General features: G+C 37.7%; 1 protein-coding gene across 1 annotated transcript in view; it reads left to right on the plus strand.

The window, feature by feature from the left end:
• Positions 1-14381, plus strand: part of LOC131692818 (solute carrier family 22 member 13) — a 1403565-nt gene that overhangs the window by 584732 nt on the left and 804452 nt on the right. The gene's annotated exons all lie outside the window — the stretch shown is intronic.

Here is a 14381-nt window from a genome sequence, read left to right on the forward strand (position 1 = left end):
ATATTCCGTTCATTCAATCTAAAATTTAAAAAACCTCAGAAAGATTGTTGTAATGAATGTGATCGATTCAAAATTACTATGAAGACAGCACCTGATGCAAACGCGAAAGATGATATCCAGCAAGCCCAAAAGAAACACCAAGAAGCTGCACAATACGTTTATAGCAAGAAAAAGGAGAACGTTGCAGAAGCTAAAAAATGCAAATCGGTTTGCACAGCGAGCTTTGATCTCCAAAAATGCCTGGCAACACCGTTTTTAAGATGCGGAGTTGCGTTTTATAAACGGCAATTATATACATACAATCTTACTGTTTTCTACACTATAAACGGTACTAATAATGTTAAATGTTTTATTTGGGATGAAACAATCGCTCGCCGCGGCGCCCAGGAGATCGGTTCATGCTTGTTACACTTTCTGCAGGCTCTGCTTCGAGAGCATCCTGATATACGTATTATAAATTTGTATTCAGACAGGTGTAGCGGACAAAATCATAATTTTATTATATGCATGACGTTAAGCTTCTTCGTGGAATCCATGCGACCGGCAGGGCTGGATATCGTCATTCATCATAATTTCATGGTATCCGGTCACAGCCACATGGAGGTGGACTCCGTGCAAGCTGCCATCGAGAAGGCGAAGAAAACCACAACTATCGACATTGAAATCCCTCGAGACTGGGCGGTATTTATCGCTCAGGTGAGAGCGACGAATCCATTCCATGTAATTGAACTAGACCAGTCTCAATTCTACGCACTAAAAAAACTGACGACACGCTACAAACGCCCGACACATGACGACAATAATAAACATTTCAAATTTAAGCCCATCGTATCGTTCCAATATCGATCGTCAGATCCGGGAGTAGTAGGCTTTAAAATTGATCATTACGATCAACAATACGCTACATTTACAGTAGCAAATAAACGGGATCTCGAAAATATACCAATTCCAATGCTGGAACGGATCGACGAGCAACCGCTTAAGCTGCAACAAGCTAAACTGAATGATCTCCGAGACCTGATGAGTTATGTCACTAACAAAGACTACTACGAAACCATGTTAAAAAATATCACCACGTCAAAACGAGGCCGAAAACAAAAAGAGCCAGAGCAAGAATTCATTTTCGACGCGGACATGGATCCCAATGTCGAGGACGATTATTGAATTCCCGAACCCAGCAATAACATCCCGAAAAAAAATAAACTTTTACTACAACATATCACTTGATTTAATTGCTTTTATGTACAACAATCCCATATCCCATCATGCGCCGAACATAACTAACTAATGGTAGTGATGAAATATTCTGCCAGGACTACGAGAAACACTAATGTATGGTCGGTGTTAAGTCAGACCGGACTGTCTCAAAATCTTTAAAAAAATGAGATGATAGCACCGGATAAAGAATTCCTTCATCTACATTGGACTTTTACCAGATTTAAAATGTTACAATATACAAGAAATATTGCAAAAATTCATTTCAAATTATAACATAAAGGATGCTGCGATTCAAACTTTAAACTCGTTTTCTCTAAATGAATACAATGTCATTTAGTCCGGTCTGACTTAACACTGACCATATTAGGTATGCACACGGGTATGTAGTTAAAACCTCAGGTGACTATCACAATACAAAGTGCACTACAATATACTCTAGTAATCACTAATTTTGTTCATACTGCCGTTGTAGCACGATCGAATTCAACTCGTGTTTTGTTGGTAACAAAGGTTTCCGTTTCCATATCTCGTTACTTATCTCATACCATTGATTTTCGTTTGGGAGCTTAAAAATTCGCCGAGTATACACTCCATATAGCAGTAAATCAGCTAAGATTAAGGACATATTGTTCGAGTACTATCAAAGCTGGTTATCGTAAAGAAAAAACTGGCATTTGCAATGCATTTTTAATTCTGTAAGTAAACGTATATATGTACAAATACGAAAATGCACATAAAATCAGTCTTACCTTGCTGTTTGTGCATCTACTGCCTGAAAAACATTTAAAATAATACACAATCCATATAGAAATATTAAAATTTATTCAATAAATGACGGAATGAAAATAAAAAGGCATTAAAAACAAATCAGACCACGGATTGGAACTAAAAACAAACGTCACATGTTATTTTGCTGTAAAAAAAAGGACTATTGGTAGGGTATATGAACAAAGACACGCCGAAAAGGCTTTTACAGCAGGGCTCAAGAGACGAGTGTCGTTTCAAAAGGTACTAAACCATTTATTCGCAAATCTAAATGCAAATATAAATCAATATTTTAAGTTTATGTGAAATACTTAATTTTACGATAGATTGCGTTGCAAAATTAATAATACATACTTTTATTGATAAATAGAAAAATAAAATTTAAATTTTATTTTTGCAGTTGACGTTTACAAAAGCAGCAATTTGTTGATAATGCCTTATGAAATGTTGACGTCGAAATAAGTGAAAGCGACGCCTAATGTGGCTACGCCACATCGCTTTATGTCAAGTGCTGTCCGACATCGCTCCGCTCCGTCGGACTTAAACTAAAAAAAAGCCCCTATGTTTGAGTAATCCGGGCAAACTAGTGGATCACAGGTTTTCTTGCGAGAGGCCGCCGCTTCCGACGGCGGGTCGGCGGCCACCTCGTCCGGCGGATCCTCAGCGGCTTTACGCCGCTTCGGATCCTTGTCCTCGGTTATGCGGCTAGGCCGCATGCGCTAGAGCAGTGTAACAACCGAAAAATAGTTATAGCTAGTGGTTATATTAAGTTAAACTGATTTTTTTTATTTTAATTTTCTTTTATTGCCAATGCTTTTTATAAATGGGATTTTATTTTGAAATATCAATCATTGGCAATATACTTTGGGGTTAATTTTCTGGTGAACGGTACATTCTGAGAAATTATTTCCGGATATTGATATTATAATCAGAATGGTTTTGTTTGGTAATTGTATTTTCTAGGGAAAACTCTTTGACATTATATTTTCTGGGGAATGTTTAGCTAAAACTTATAAAACCACGTTGGACTCCATCTGATTGCAGTTAACATCGTATATTTTATTTCAGGAATTATCGCTACAAAAGCAATAATATATTCATTAATTGCATAAGTATTAAAATTTTTAACGACTTTACGGAGTCGTTCATTCTTCTGAGCGTATTCATTCCTCTGTGCGGTTCTTCCTCCAACAAGGAACACATTCGCCCACACACTACCAGCTATCTGTCCAAACGAAGTTCGTCAATCGTCTTCCATGTTCTCACATGCGGTGCTCCAACAAGTTTCGACTGGTTATGCCACGTTTCGACCTGGTTTGTTGATAATTCAATACATTGGAATATACAGATCAAAAAGACGGAGGGTATATAGGAAGACAGCGCAGCGGGGACTAACTAGCTAACGATCAGAGGTTAATCGAGACTACCAACTCACAAAGAAGTATTCCAAATTCCATGGTACATCGTATACTAGATCTGTTGAAGTAAAGAAGAAAGAACGGTCCCTTCAGTTTTTGCGGCCTTGACAACCAAATTTGATGATCGAATTTTCAATCAGGCTCGTAAAGCAGGTAGCAATTGTTTATTGTTCGTTGCTAAGCTCGTTTCTAGGATCGTTGCTATATGCATCTGTTATTTTTTACGAGCAAAAATGCGTAAAGATATTTAAATCATGCAACTCCACCGAGATTGGGAGAAAGTAGCTCGTTAAATGGACTAGGAAAATCGTCAATAGAATGGTGAAGCGTGAGGGAATTAAGTACTCAAAGGGAGGTTCCACTTGTACTCGTAAAGAAATTTTATGACGAGATGTTTTGAGGCGCCTGCTAATATTAAAACTGATAGCGAATATGCGTCATTGTGCCAGAGAGACCTTATGACGCACTAGGGGTACGTTGTAAACATCGGAAACAATTTGGGTTGAAACTTTAATTTTTCGGACGTTATGACATACACTCAATTTTTGATCTCATGACATACGGCTTGTGTATCTTAATGTTCCGGATGATACATGCAATGCTAATGAATAACGTATTGGTATCCGCAATCAGCAAATTAAAAAAAAAAGTTTCTAAATAAAATACATATAAATAAACCCATCACAACCGATGTTAAGGAATATACAGCACTCTCCAGAGAAAAGCCAAGCACCTTCGATTATCAACGCGTCATCTCAATAAGTCTCTGAAACGATGCTTTTAATCAAATGACATTCAGCGCAATGGTATATACGTCCTAATGAGCCATTTGGCCCTACTGCCTCATTCGGCCTAACGACCCATTCGGCCTAATGACCAATTCGACCTAATGACCCATTCGGCCTAATGACCCATTCGGCCTAATGACCCATTCGGCCTAATGACCCATTCGGCCTAATGACCCATTCGGCCTAATGACCCATTCGGCCTAATGACCCATTCGGCTTAATGGCCCATTCGGCCGAATGGCGTTCGGCCTAATGACCCATTCGGCCTAATGACATTCGGCTTTATGACCCATTCGGCCTAATGGCGTTCGGCCTTGCAGCATTCGGCCTAACGGCTTTCGGCCTAATGGCCCGACACCGTTAATACATCAAACGAAAGCTTTCAATCCCCACTTCATGTGAAAATCTAATCTTATTAACTAATTTATGTATTCAAAACCGCTTTTACCACTATAGGAACACATGTACCAATTGTGGTGCAATCGCTAATTTCGGTTCCTATAGTTGCAAATCCCATTGATTTCTTAAGGGACTTGTAACTATAGGTACATTAGATCAACTATAGGTACAAGGGAGCTCTAAATTCAAAGAAAATTATTTTTTTTTCAATAGTTATTTGAGTAAATTTCAAGCATAACAGTTTTATTGTCGCATAATGTTAGTGAGATCAATCGATAAAAAAATATTTGTTGGTTATTGGTACCTTAGTTAGGCGTATAACCCACTACTGCAACTATTGCCACACATCAACTATAGAAGCACCCACCCTAGTGTTTGAGAAATACGAAAATGAAAAGGTACAATTTTATTGTTTTCAAAAATTTAGAAGCCTGTAATTTAAACAAAAAAAGCAATTTTTACAAAATATTTATACCAAAAGTTACACTCCATGTCCCCTATACAAAAGATATTTTGCATGAATATCGGTGATTATGTGGAATTTTCGGGGCCCACTTAACGCGGATTGACTCTATTCCTTCTCTACGATATATTTATTAGGTTGAAAACTACCGAGTGATAACACGTTATACAGAAAAAGAGTTATGATAGCGCGAGATGTTATCAATCAAGGAAAGTATTTTCTATTTTACGTATCAGATGATTTGTTAAATACATGTATACGAGCGATAATAAAGACCATTGCACAGTGGTCCCAAAGAGCAAAAAAGGGGTTTTTTTTAGATTGCGTCAAAACGGTTGACTTTAGCAATAACTCCCCTTCTTTTTGTCTTATCGGATTCATGATTAATCCCCCTAATAGTGAGTTACGAAATTTATTTTTTCAATAATTCAGATAGAGAAATACTTACTTCAGCAAAGTTGTAGAAAAACTAGTTACAAATATTTTACCTGAAGACTTCAACTCTCTGTATTTTAAGCTTTTTGAGATATGGAACATTATTTGTAAAAGGCCCCTTAAAACCAGTTTTTTCATCATATGTTTTCTTCTAGATTTTTTCCATTATATAAATGTTCTAGAATATTGTTAGAACTATTAAACTGCATTACTTTGCCGAAGACGGAAACTGGCTATCGCTAGTATGTGTAGAGATATTTACGTTTTTTGATTGAAAAGAGCTCTTTTTCTAATGCCGATAACTTTTAAACTGGCAAAAACGGGCAAACCACTTTGTAAACAAATTAAAGTGCAAGAAAAGCACAACAAATGCTGGAAAAATCAGATCTCCCCAAGGCGGCCCTCTATGGAAATACTAGAGCTGAAGTTTGTCTCATTCCGTCATCAAATGCAATTGATTACTCGCCGTTTGGTTGCACTTGCACCATTGTTATGAAGTAGGCGCAAGGGAATTGTCAGTTTCCGGTGCCTGCAACTGTAACTTTTGACCCAAGCAAACAGAAGTTTGGATAATACTTAAAAAGCACACTTTAAAATTCACAAAAAGTTCTTAGCTAACTTTCAAGCGGCTCAAGCTTTAATAAAACTGCTTAACCCGCTATTAGAACATAAACGTATTGCAAAGTTACTTAAAACGAGAAGCTTATGCAGCTCCTTTATATCGACTTTTGGTTGCTTGGGTATTTACTCAAGACGTGCTTACAAAAGTAAGAAAGGCTAATTATTGCGACTTTAACCCTTTATTTCAGAACTAACAGTAATATATAGTGATGCCGGAACAGCTCTAGTATGGACAAATTTCAGCTCTAGTATTTCCATAGAGGGCCGCCTTTGGGAAATCTGATTTTTCCAGAATTTGTTGCGCTTTTCTTTCACTTTAATTTGTTTACAAAGTGGTTTGTCCGTTTTTGCCCGTTTAAAATTTATCGGCATTGGAAAAAGAAGTATGAAAATAGTTCTTTTTCTAATGCCGATAAAAAAACGTGAATATATCCACACATACTAGCGATAGCAAGTTTCCGTCTTCGGCAAAGTAATGCAGTTTAATAGTTCAAACAATATTGTAGAACATTTATATAATGGAAAAAATCTAGAAGAAAACTTATGATGAAAAAACTGGTTTTAGGGGGCCTTTTACAAATAATGTCCCATATCTCAAAAAGCTTAAAATATAGAGAGTTGAAGTCTTCGGATAAAATGTTTGTAACGAGTTTCTCTACAACTTTGCTGAAGTAAGTATTTCTCTATCTGAATTATTGAAGAAAATAAATTTCGTAACTCACTATTAGGGGGATTAATCATCAATTCGTTAAGACAAAAAGAAGGGAAGTTTTACTCAAAGAAACTTTCTCAAAGATATATTGCTAAAGTCAACCGTTTTGACGCAATCTAAATAACCCCCTTTTTTGCTCTTTGGGACCACTGCACAGTGGGGCCGGGCCGGCCAAAACCTCTAAAATTTATTGTCGATTTTCACACCTTTTATATTTTTTTCTAAATGTACATTACCTAAAGCTGTATTCGCCAAATTTTTGGTCCAATCGATTGAAAAATATGAGTGCTACATTTTTTTAACCGTACAAGTTCTTGAAAATCTGCTTGAATTTGAGTGACAAAAAGTTTTTGTTCATTCTAATTCATCTCGCTTTAATAGGTACTACAACGTTAATTTAACAACACATTCTAATAGAAAATCATCTCAAGAATTCAATGGTGTATTTAGATTTGAGAAATAATGAGTATTAAAAAGTTAGCAATAAAATCATTATAACTATGTTTTTAACGCGGACTTATTTACATTCAGAGTGTCATCTCTTTATCGGTAAAACCGTGTTGAAGGATCTCATCTAGTACAACTGACGTCATAGAATTTTATCTAGTTTTCACAAATCATAGTGCCATCTTGCGCCATTTTGCGCCGAAGGTTGATATTTGGACATTTGTAAAATTAGTTTGCACTGTGCATTGGAGAGAAATACAAAGGATTATTTACCTGATACACGGGCTGGTTTGCAATAACGGAACATGAAATTAGATTCATAAAAACAGACACGGTGAATTTTCAGTACGTATTGTCCCGCGATCATCGATACTATTCAGATTAATGTCTTGTTGCGGCTAATTTCCGATCAGCTATTCATTTTTACGATAGTGTTTTCTTGATTAGATCTGTTCGCGCCCTCTCATTCTGCTACTATCGGCAGGCTGATAGCACCCAGTCGTCGCTGGTCTAAGGACCAAATGTCTTCAATAGACTTAGACTCGCGTGGCGGCATGAGATAGGAGACTTCTGAGAACTAAAGATATTAGCAAAACAAAGAAACGACATGCTCCTTCCAGAATCTGAACTCAGCTATAAGCTTCTATTCAAACGTCAAGCGGAGCATGGCGTCCGCTTGCCATTCTAATCTCTTTAGACTATCAGCACCGGTGCGTAAGCAAATGCGTGTGTATTTTGATTACGCTAAACGATAATAATATATTTAAACACCCGTTTTCGCACCGGTCGTTGGTAAACAGGTTGCCAAAATAATAATCTGTTTTCACACCGGTAGTTGTTATTATAGTTACGTTTCATTTTTTTGCAATCATGAAATAAAATAATTTTATTAATTTTTTTTGATTTTATGGATTTAATTCAGTGGAAAAAATAAAGCTAGAAAGAAAATACATTTATTTATTGAATTCAAAAAAATCATTTCAGTAACAAATATCGTTCTCTTTTCCAAAAATTATTTTATTGAAATGATTGCAAAATTATTCAAACTGGAAATGTTTATTGAGATTAAAAGTTAATTATTGTTTCAATGCAAAAAAAAATGTTTGTGCTATTAATTTTGCTGATTGAAGCAATAACCAGAGGCGACGGGTGGTTCCACCGTCAACCTGTTCAATACCACAAAGTCCCTTAAAATCGTCGATTCTAGCATCGAATGAATAAGACCAACAAAAGATGTTCGTCGGACGGTTTTTTCTGATGTTTTTCTGATCGCTGGAGTCGAGCAAAAAAAAAAAATTGTTGTCGAAACCCATCGGTGAATCGTCAAACAAACGTTTTGTGGAATATCTAATACAAGAGAGTCCCGTAGAGAAAAACAAAAAAAATATAAAATATCCGTGTAGGCAACCAATTACTTCGCATTGAAAAGATTGCTTAAGTTAAATTTAAACAACACAATCATGTCTAAAGGCATGAATGTTCATAAATCATGTTATGAGACGAATTAACCTGCAATGTAGAAACTTATTTTTTACACAGATAATTATCCCTCCTTTCGTATATGGTTGACACATTTATTAACCTGTTTAAAATCTTAATGATGCGACAAGTAACCAATTATTTTAAATATAGATGGTTTCTACCAAATAAGATAGAAATTTAAATGTTCCATATTCAATTCAATAAATCCAGAAAATTTATTTTGCTTGCAAAATGTCGTAAGAAAAAGACTTAACATTATTACAATAGAACGCGAAACGATTCGAACAGAACCTTTTTTGAAGTTATGCACATTGCACATTTTCAGTAGACATGTTTTCAATATGTAAATGCAAACAACAAACAATTTCTACGAAGCAAAAATAGATGGTTCGTTATTATCGTCGAACCAAGTAAATTCATATGCACTTATAACTAGTGTGTCCCTAGGGCAGAAAGATCTGGTTAGACTACCCAAGAAAACAAGCGTTCGACTGACGGATGTTCACATACGGCACAGGTGCGAAACGTGTTGGAAATTTATAAAGCGCTCTCGTTTCGCACACAGAGCTCTAACGAGCATGTGGACATCACTATAATGCACGCTTGTTCAATATGTATTTGATTTGAACCGGTGCAAAAGAGAATAGAAAAAGCCGTCGCTCTTGACTTTCACACTACTGTTTCAGCCATCACCCATGCTGCTGCTTCTTTCAAAGCATGTGGCGAGAGTACGAGATGCGTGCATGTTTGAGGTTGAACCGATGGAACAATGAAGACGGAAAATTTATGAAATTCTACTGGAGACGCTAGAAAGGCTTAGGTGTTTGAAGATTATTTTCCTGCGTTGAAAATATTTTGCGTGGTACATATTGCAGTTAATTTAAACTCAAAATGGGTTTCGGTTCGTCTGATTTGGCTTACGTGTTCAATGAACAGGTTGAACGTACCGACGCGTCGCCTATGCAATAAACATTGTATAATTGAATTCAATAAGACATTTCTTTGTTCAAATATGTTAAAATTTTCTAAATAATAATTATTATGAGAATTCATAGAATTCTATGAACAAATGTTTGCCCGGCAGTTATTGTCTGAAGCACATACTACGACGGTTCCGAATCAGGAGTGCAATGAAGAAGATCTCATCCTAGATATTACGAACAGACTTGCGGTGGAAGAAGCTTTTCGGCCATTCAACGATTGTTTTGCGGAACCAGTTTTTACCAACGATCGGTTTCGAAGACTTTCGTTTTTTGTATTTCGAAGCCTTTGAAGAGGAGATAATACTATATTGAAAAGCCAGAGAAAGCTGGGTTTTACTAAATTATGCGAAAGCCATCTGACATACGTCCTTCGTACGCTACAGCGATGAGTTGAAGGAAGAAAGTTTAGAAAAGCGTGGAATGGGGTCCTTCAACTCCTTTCTCTTCCTTGAGTACTATGGCTTTTAATATTGAACAATATACTTCACATTCCAATCTCTTGCTAACAAAATGCCGTTACAACAGTTAAAATGGACTCGTAGGCATTAACAAAAAGGGAAAAAAGGGCCTCTTGATTTTTATTTTCAATTGTTCGTAATTATCTATTGCTATTAGTACTTGAACTACTCGTTTTTATGCACACAGCTTTTTTTCGTAATGAAAATTTGATGAAATTGTTAGAGCTCAAAGCATTGATTTATATTTTGGGAAAACAATCCAGTGTGCTGTAAAAATAATTAAATGAACGTTCAAGTACCAAAAAAATACTATACTAACGAAATGTTTCGGGTTTTTAGTACAGCAATCATTCGGTAACTGAGCGATCTTTAACTGGTCTGCTTTTTAACTGGACATTCGGTAACTGGGCCCATTTAAAAAGCAATTAAACGTCGTTAGACCGGCGGCAATACTCCCACAGTCGGATGTGTGGAGTTCAAATTGCTTGTGTTTAGAAAACAGGATACTCTCGGTAACCGGCTACCCAGAGTTTAAAAAGAACCAAAACCTGAACAAGATCATTACTTTTTAGAGTGATCGTGTACTGGAAAATTAACTAAACTACTACCTAATAAACAATGCTTTACAAGTCGCATCGCTTGCTTGGAGCGAATTTTTATTTTTATTTTCGTCAAGCATATGTAGACTACATAGAATAGTTTTACAATATTTACTTATATACTATACATTATTTCTACGGTTTAGTTCAGATTTGATTTGTTTTCTAGACATGGAAAGGTCAATTATTACACAATTTTCATTATAATGACGCATCATTCTATTGATGGGGCTATTTTTAGCATAGTTTGTCCTAAAAGATTGTTCTTGGAATAAATTACGAGTTCTTAGTTGTCGGCTAGGTACATAAAATTTTATTTGCGAAAGTAATGATGCGGATTGTACACGTTGAGAAATAATGTCGTTGATAAAGTAAAGTATGGCAAATTCGCGGCGTTCTTTGAGTGTTTGTATATTAATGAGCATGCAACGTGCTTTATACGATGGAAGGGGAAATGTCGTCCAGTTTAGTTTACGAAGCGCGTGCAAAATAAATTGTTTTTGGACTGATTCAATGCGTTCTTCGTACAGGACAGTGTATGGGTTCCATACTATGCTGCAATATTCCAAAATTGGCCTGACATATGTATTGTATAATGATTTTATTGTGTAAGGGTCTTCAAAATTGTAGGTGAAACGTTTAATAAAGCCCAGCATACTATTTGCTTTATTTATTATTGTATTACAATGTTCAACAAATGTGAGCTTGGAGTCTAAGATTACGCCTAAATCTCGTATAATTTTGCATTTTTCTACAAGTTGATTCCCTAAGTGTATGTCTATGGGAACATTTGAAATTTTTCTGCTGAAGGTTATTGAGTTGCATTTCTTTACATTAAGTTGGAGTAGACTTTTGCTACACCACGTGTGGAATATCCTAGATCTTTTACTCTTCCAATTATCCAACTTCGCGACACCTATGGAAGAGCCTGATGAATCGTCTACCTTCTATTAAGTAGGTGGAGCATCAACACTTTCCGTCTATTTTATCCTTTATCCTTCACCGAGAACATTGGAGATAGGAGCGGCCAGCAATGATGGCTGTAATGCTGGTGAGGTTTTAATATGAGTCGGATTGGAATAAATTCCTATTTACCACTTCCTAAGCAACTCTTATCAGATAATCAGCAGGCAAACATGATAAAGTCAATATGTCAAAAAGATCGTCACAACGCAACTCAAAATATAGTGTCAAACGTAATTTGACACTTTGATGTCAAAACTATCCAGGAGCAAGCAAATGCCAAACAATGTTGACTAACAGCCATAATATTTATCCTAAATTTCTTGTTAGTAAAGGAATTATCGAGAAGCGTAATCAGTTGAATACATTTGAAGAAAGGTTTAGAAAAAAATAAAGATTCGCAAGCTAATATCTTCAAAAAGTAACCCCTATTCTTCATTCTTTCTAAATTTGGAATAAACTGAAAAATGCTGAAATATTCGTGGAATTCTAAAAGGACCAAGAAACTGACTGCTATTACATTAGATAGGGGATTGCGCAAAAAATACATAATTTTTCATTCTTGAAAACTTGAATCCACATTAAGTAAAATATTAGCCCTTGCTTATTAAGTGGACGTAAATTAGTGATTGACGAATTTATACACCCCTTCACATTTCCCTGTTCATAAGAATTGTCCATATTTTTCTGTAATCTAAAATTGATCGACTACGCAAATATCCGATTATTCTTTAGCATCGATATCGCCCCGGTGATTTTTAACATTTGACAGGCCAGGCCAGTTAGCGTGCGGCATTCGCTACTGCAGTCTTAGCCAAGTTACCGAACAGTTGTTGTATTTCGTTTGACCTGCTGGACTTCCAACGTGATCACTGCAAGCCTCGTCAAAAAAGACAACACTAAATAAAAATATCAATAATTTTGCCTTTCTCATGAGAATATGTAAGCCAATATATGAATATAATAAAAAGGTTATGCAATCGGTCGGAATATCGACTTTTTAACCGAGGCCCGCAGAGCCGAATCTTTTATACCATTCGACTCAGTTTGTCGAGATAGGAAAAGTCTGTGCGTGTGTATGTTTTTTATAGTAAGGTTTAAAAAGCTTCAAAAGCCTGGCCTGTAGTGTATTGGCACTGTGTGGGATTCACGACTCATATTCGTGCCTAACCACTAAAAAAAAATCCTTACTTTTTACGTCTTTTCCCCCACGGAATTACGACAAGGTATTTCTTCGTAAGGGGGATCGTTGTGCTTTCATCGCATCTCTTTATTCTGCTCTGCTTCTGCTCTCTGCTCTTTTCTCGCTTCTTTTCTTCATCTTTTACTTCGCCGTTTAGCTCTCGTCCCCGTGAGCCGTTTAGATTCTTTGAGCCATCTAGCTCAAGGTTCCGTGAGTCATTCAGCTCCCGGCCTTATCACGTCCTACATGGACAGTCACCAACGATGAACTCACCATACTCCGACCGATAGTTTTCCGAGGAAGGAATTTCCCCCGACACCGAGGCTCGCTTCCTTGAGCCATTTAGCTCCCAGCTTTATCGAGATCAACTCGGATTTTATCCTACTCCGACTGAGAGTTCTCCGGCAACGGGATTTCTCTCGGTACCGATGTTTGTTTTGTGAGCCAATTAGTTTCCCTTTTCGTCACTATTCTGTCGGGTAGACCACGGCGGCGAAACTACCCTACCGTAAATTCCCAGGCGGTAGATTGCTCCCGATACCGATACCTTTCTGTGAGCCATTTATCTCCCCGCTTCGTCTACTCGGTCTAGTCCCTGGAGGTGGTCCTAGCCTACTCAACGGGCCAGCCAGTTGGTGCTGAGGTCCGTTCAGTGATTTTGGATGGAGCGTAGCTTCCGGTTCACTGCCGCCCCGACGCCCCACTGCTTGCTATTCGACACGGTCTACTCGGTCTAATCCCCAACGGTGGATCTACCTTACTCGCGAGCTACCCGGTAGAGTGTCGAGGTCGATCCGGCGACTCCGGTGAAGCTTGACGTCCGGTTCATTGGCGCCCCGACGACCCAAGCCCAGTGCTATGTCGCGTACTACTCAAATAATCCCCGGCGATGGACCTAGTCTACACCGTCGGAGAGTTCCCCGGCGGCGAAATTTCTCCCGAAATCTGATTTGTGGTTTCCCGGTGGCGTTCTAGCTAATGACGCTACTTTGTTTGTCCCTTCGCCACTTCCTCTGCAGCTCAGAGATCGGCATTCGTCCGACTAACGAGTCGGTTAGTGCATCCAGCATCCGATTGTACTGTACATCTCAGGGGAGCATAGCAGCTACAGAAAAATACGCTGTTAATCCTGGCGACCACGAAGCCTGTTATCCACCACCTCTTGGACAGGGAAAACTCCCATTACTTGTATTGCAGCCATCCCTGCGCTATCCACCACCCAGTTACCATTATCGGAACACGATACGGCTCTGCAATAATTGCAACGTCGCACTTTGTTTGTGTTGTCGCAATGATTGAGATTAAGCTGGGTTATCTCCATCATCATTGGCCTGCTTCGTCTTTATGTACGCAGGGCATTTGAAACCACCCGTCATGTGGTCGTTTCCGTTCTCCGGTTTGCAGATCATGTACCTTGGTTGCTTCGTGCAGTCTCTAGCAACGTGCC

This window comes from Topomyia yanbarensis, chromosome 3 (assembly GCF_030247195.1).
Source record: "Topomyia yanbarensis strain Yona2022 chromosome 3, ASM3024719v1, whole genome shotgun sequence".
Lineage (NCBI taxonomy): Eukaryota > Metazoa > Arthropoda > Insecta > Diptera > Culicidae > Topomyia > Topomyia yanbarensis.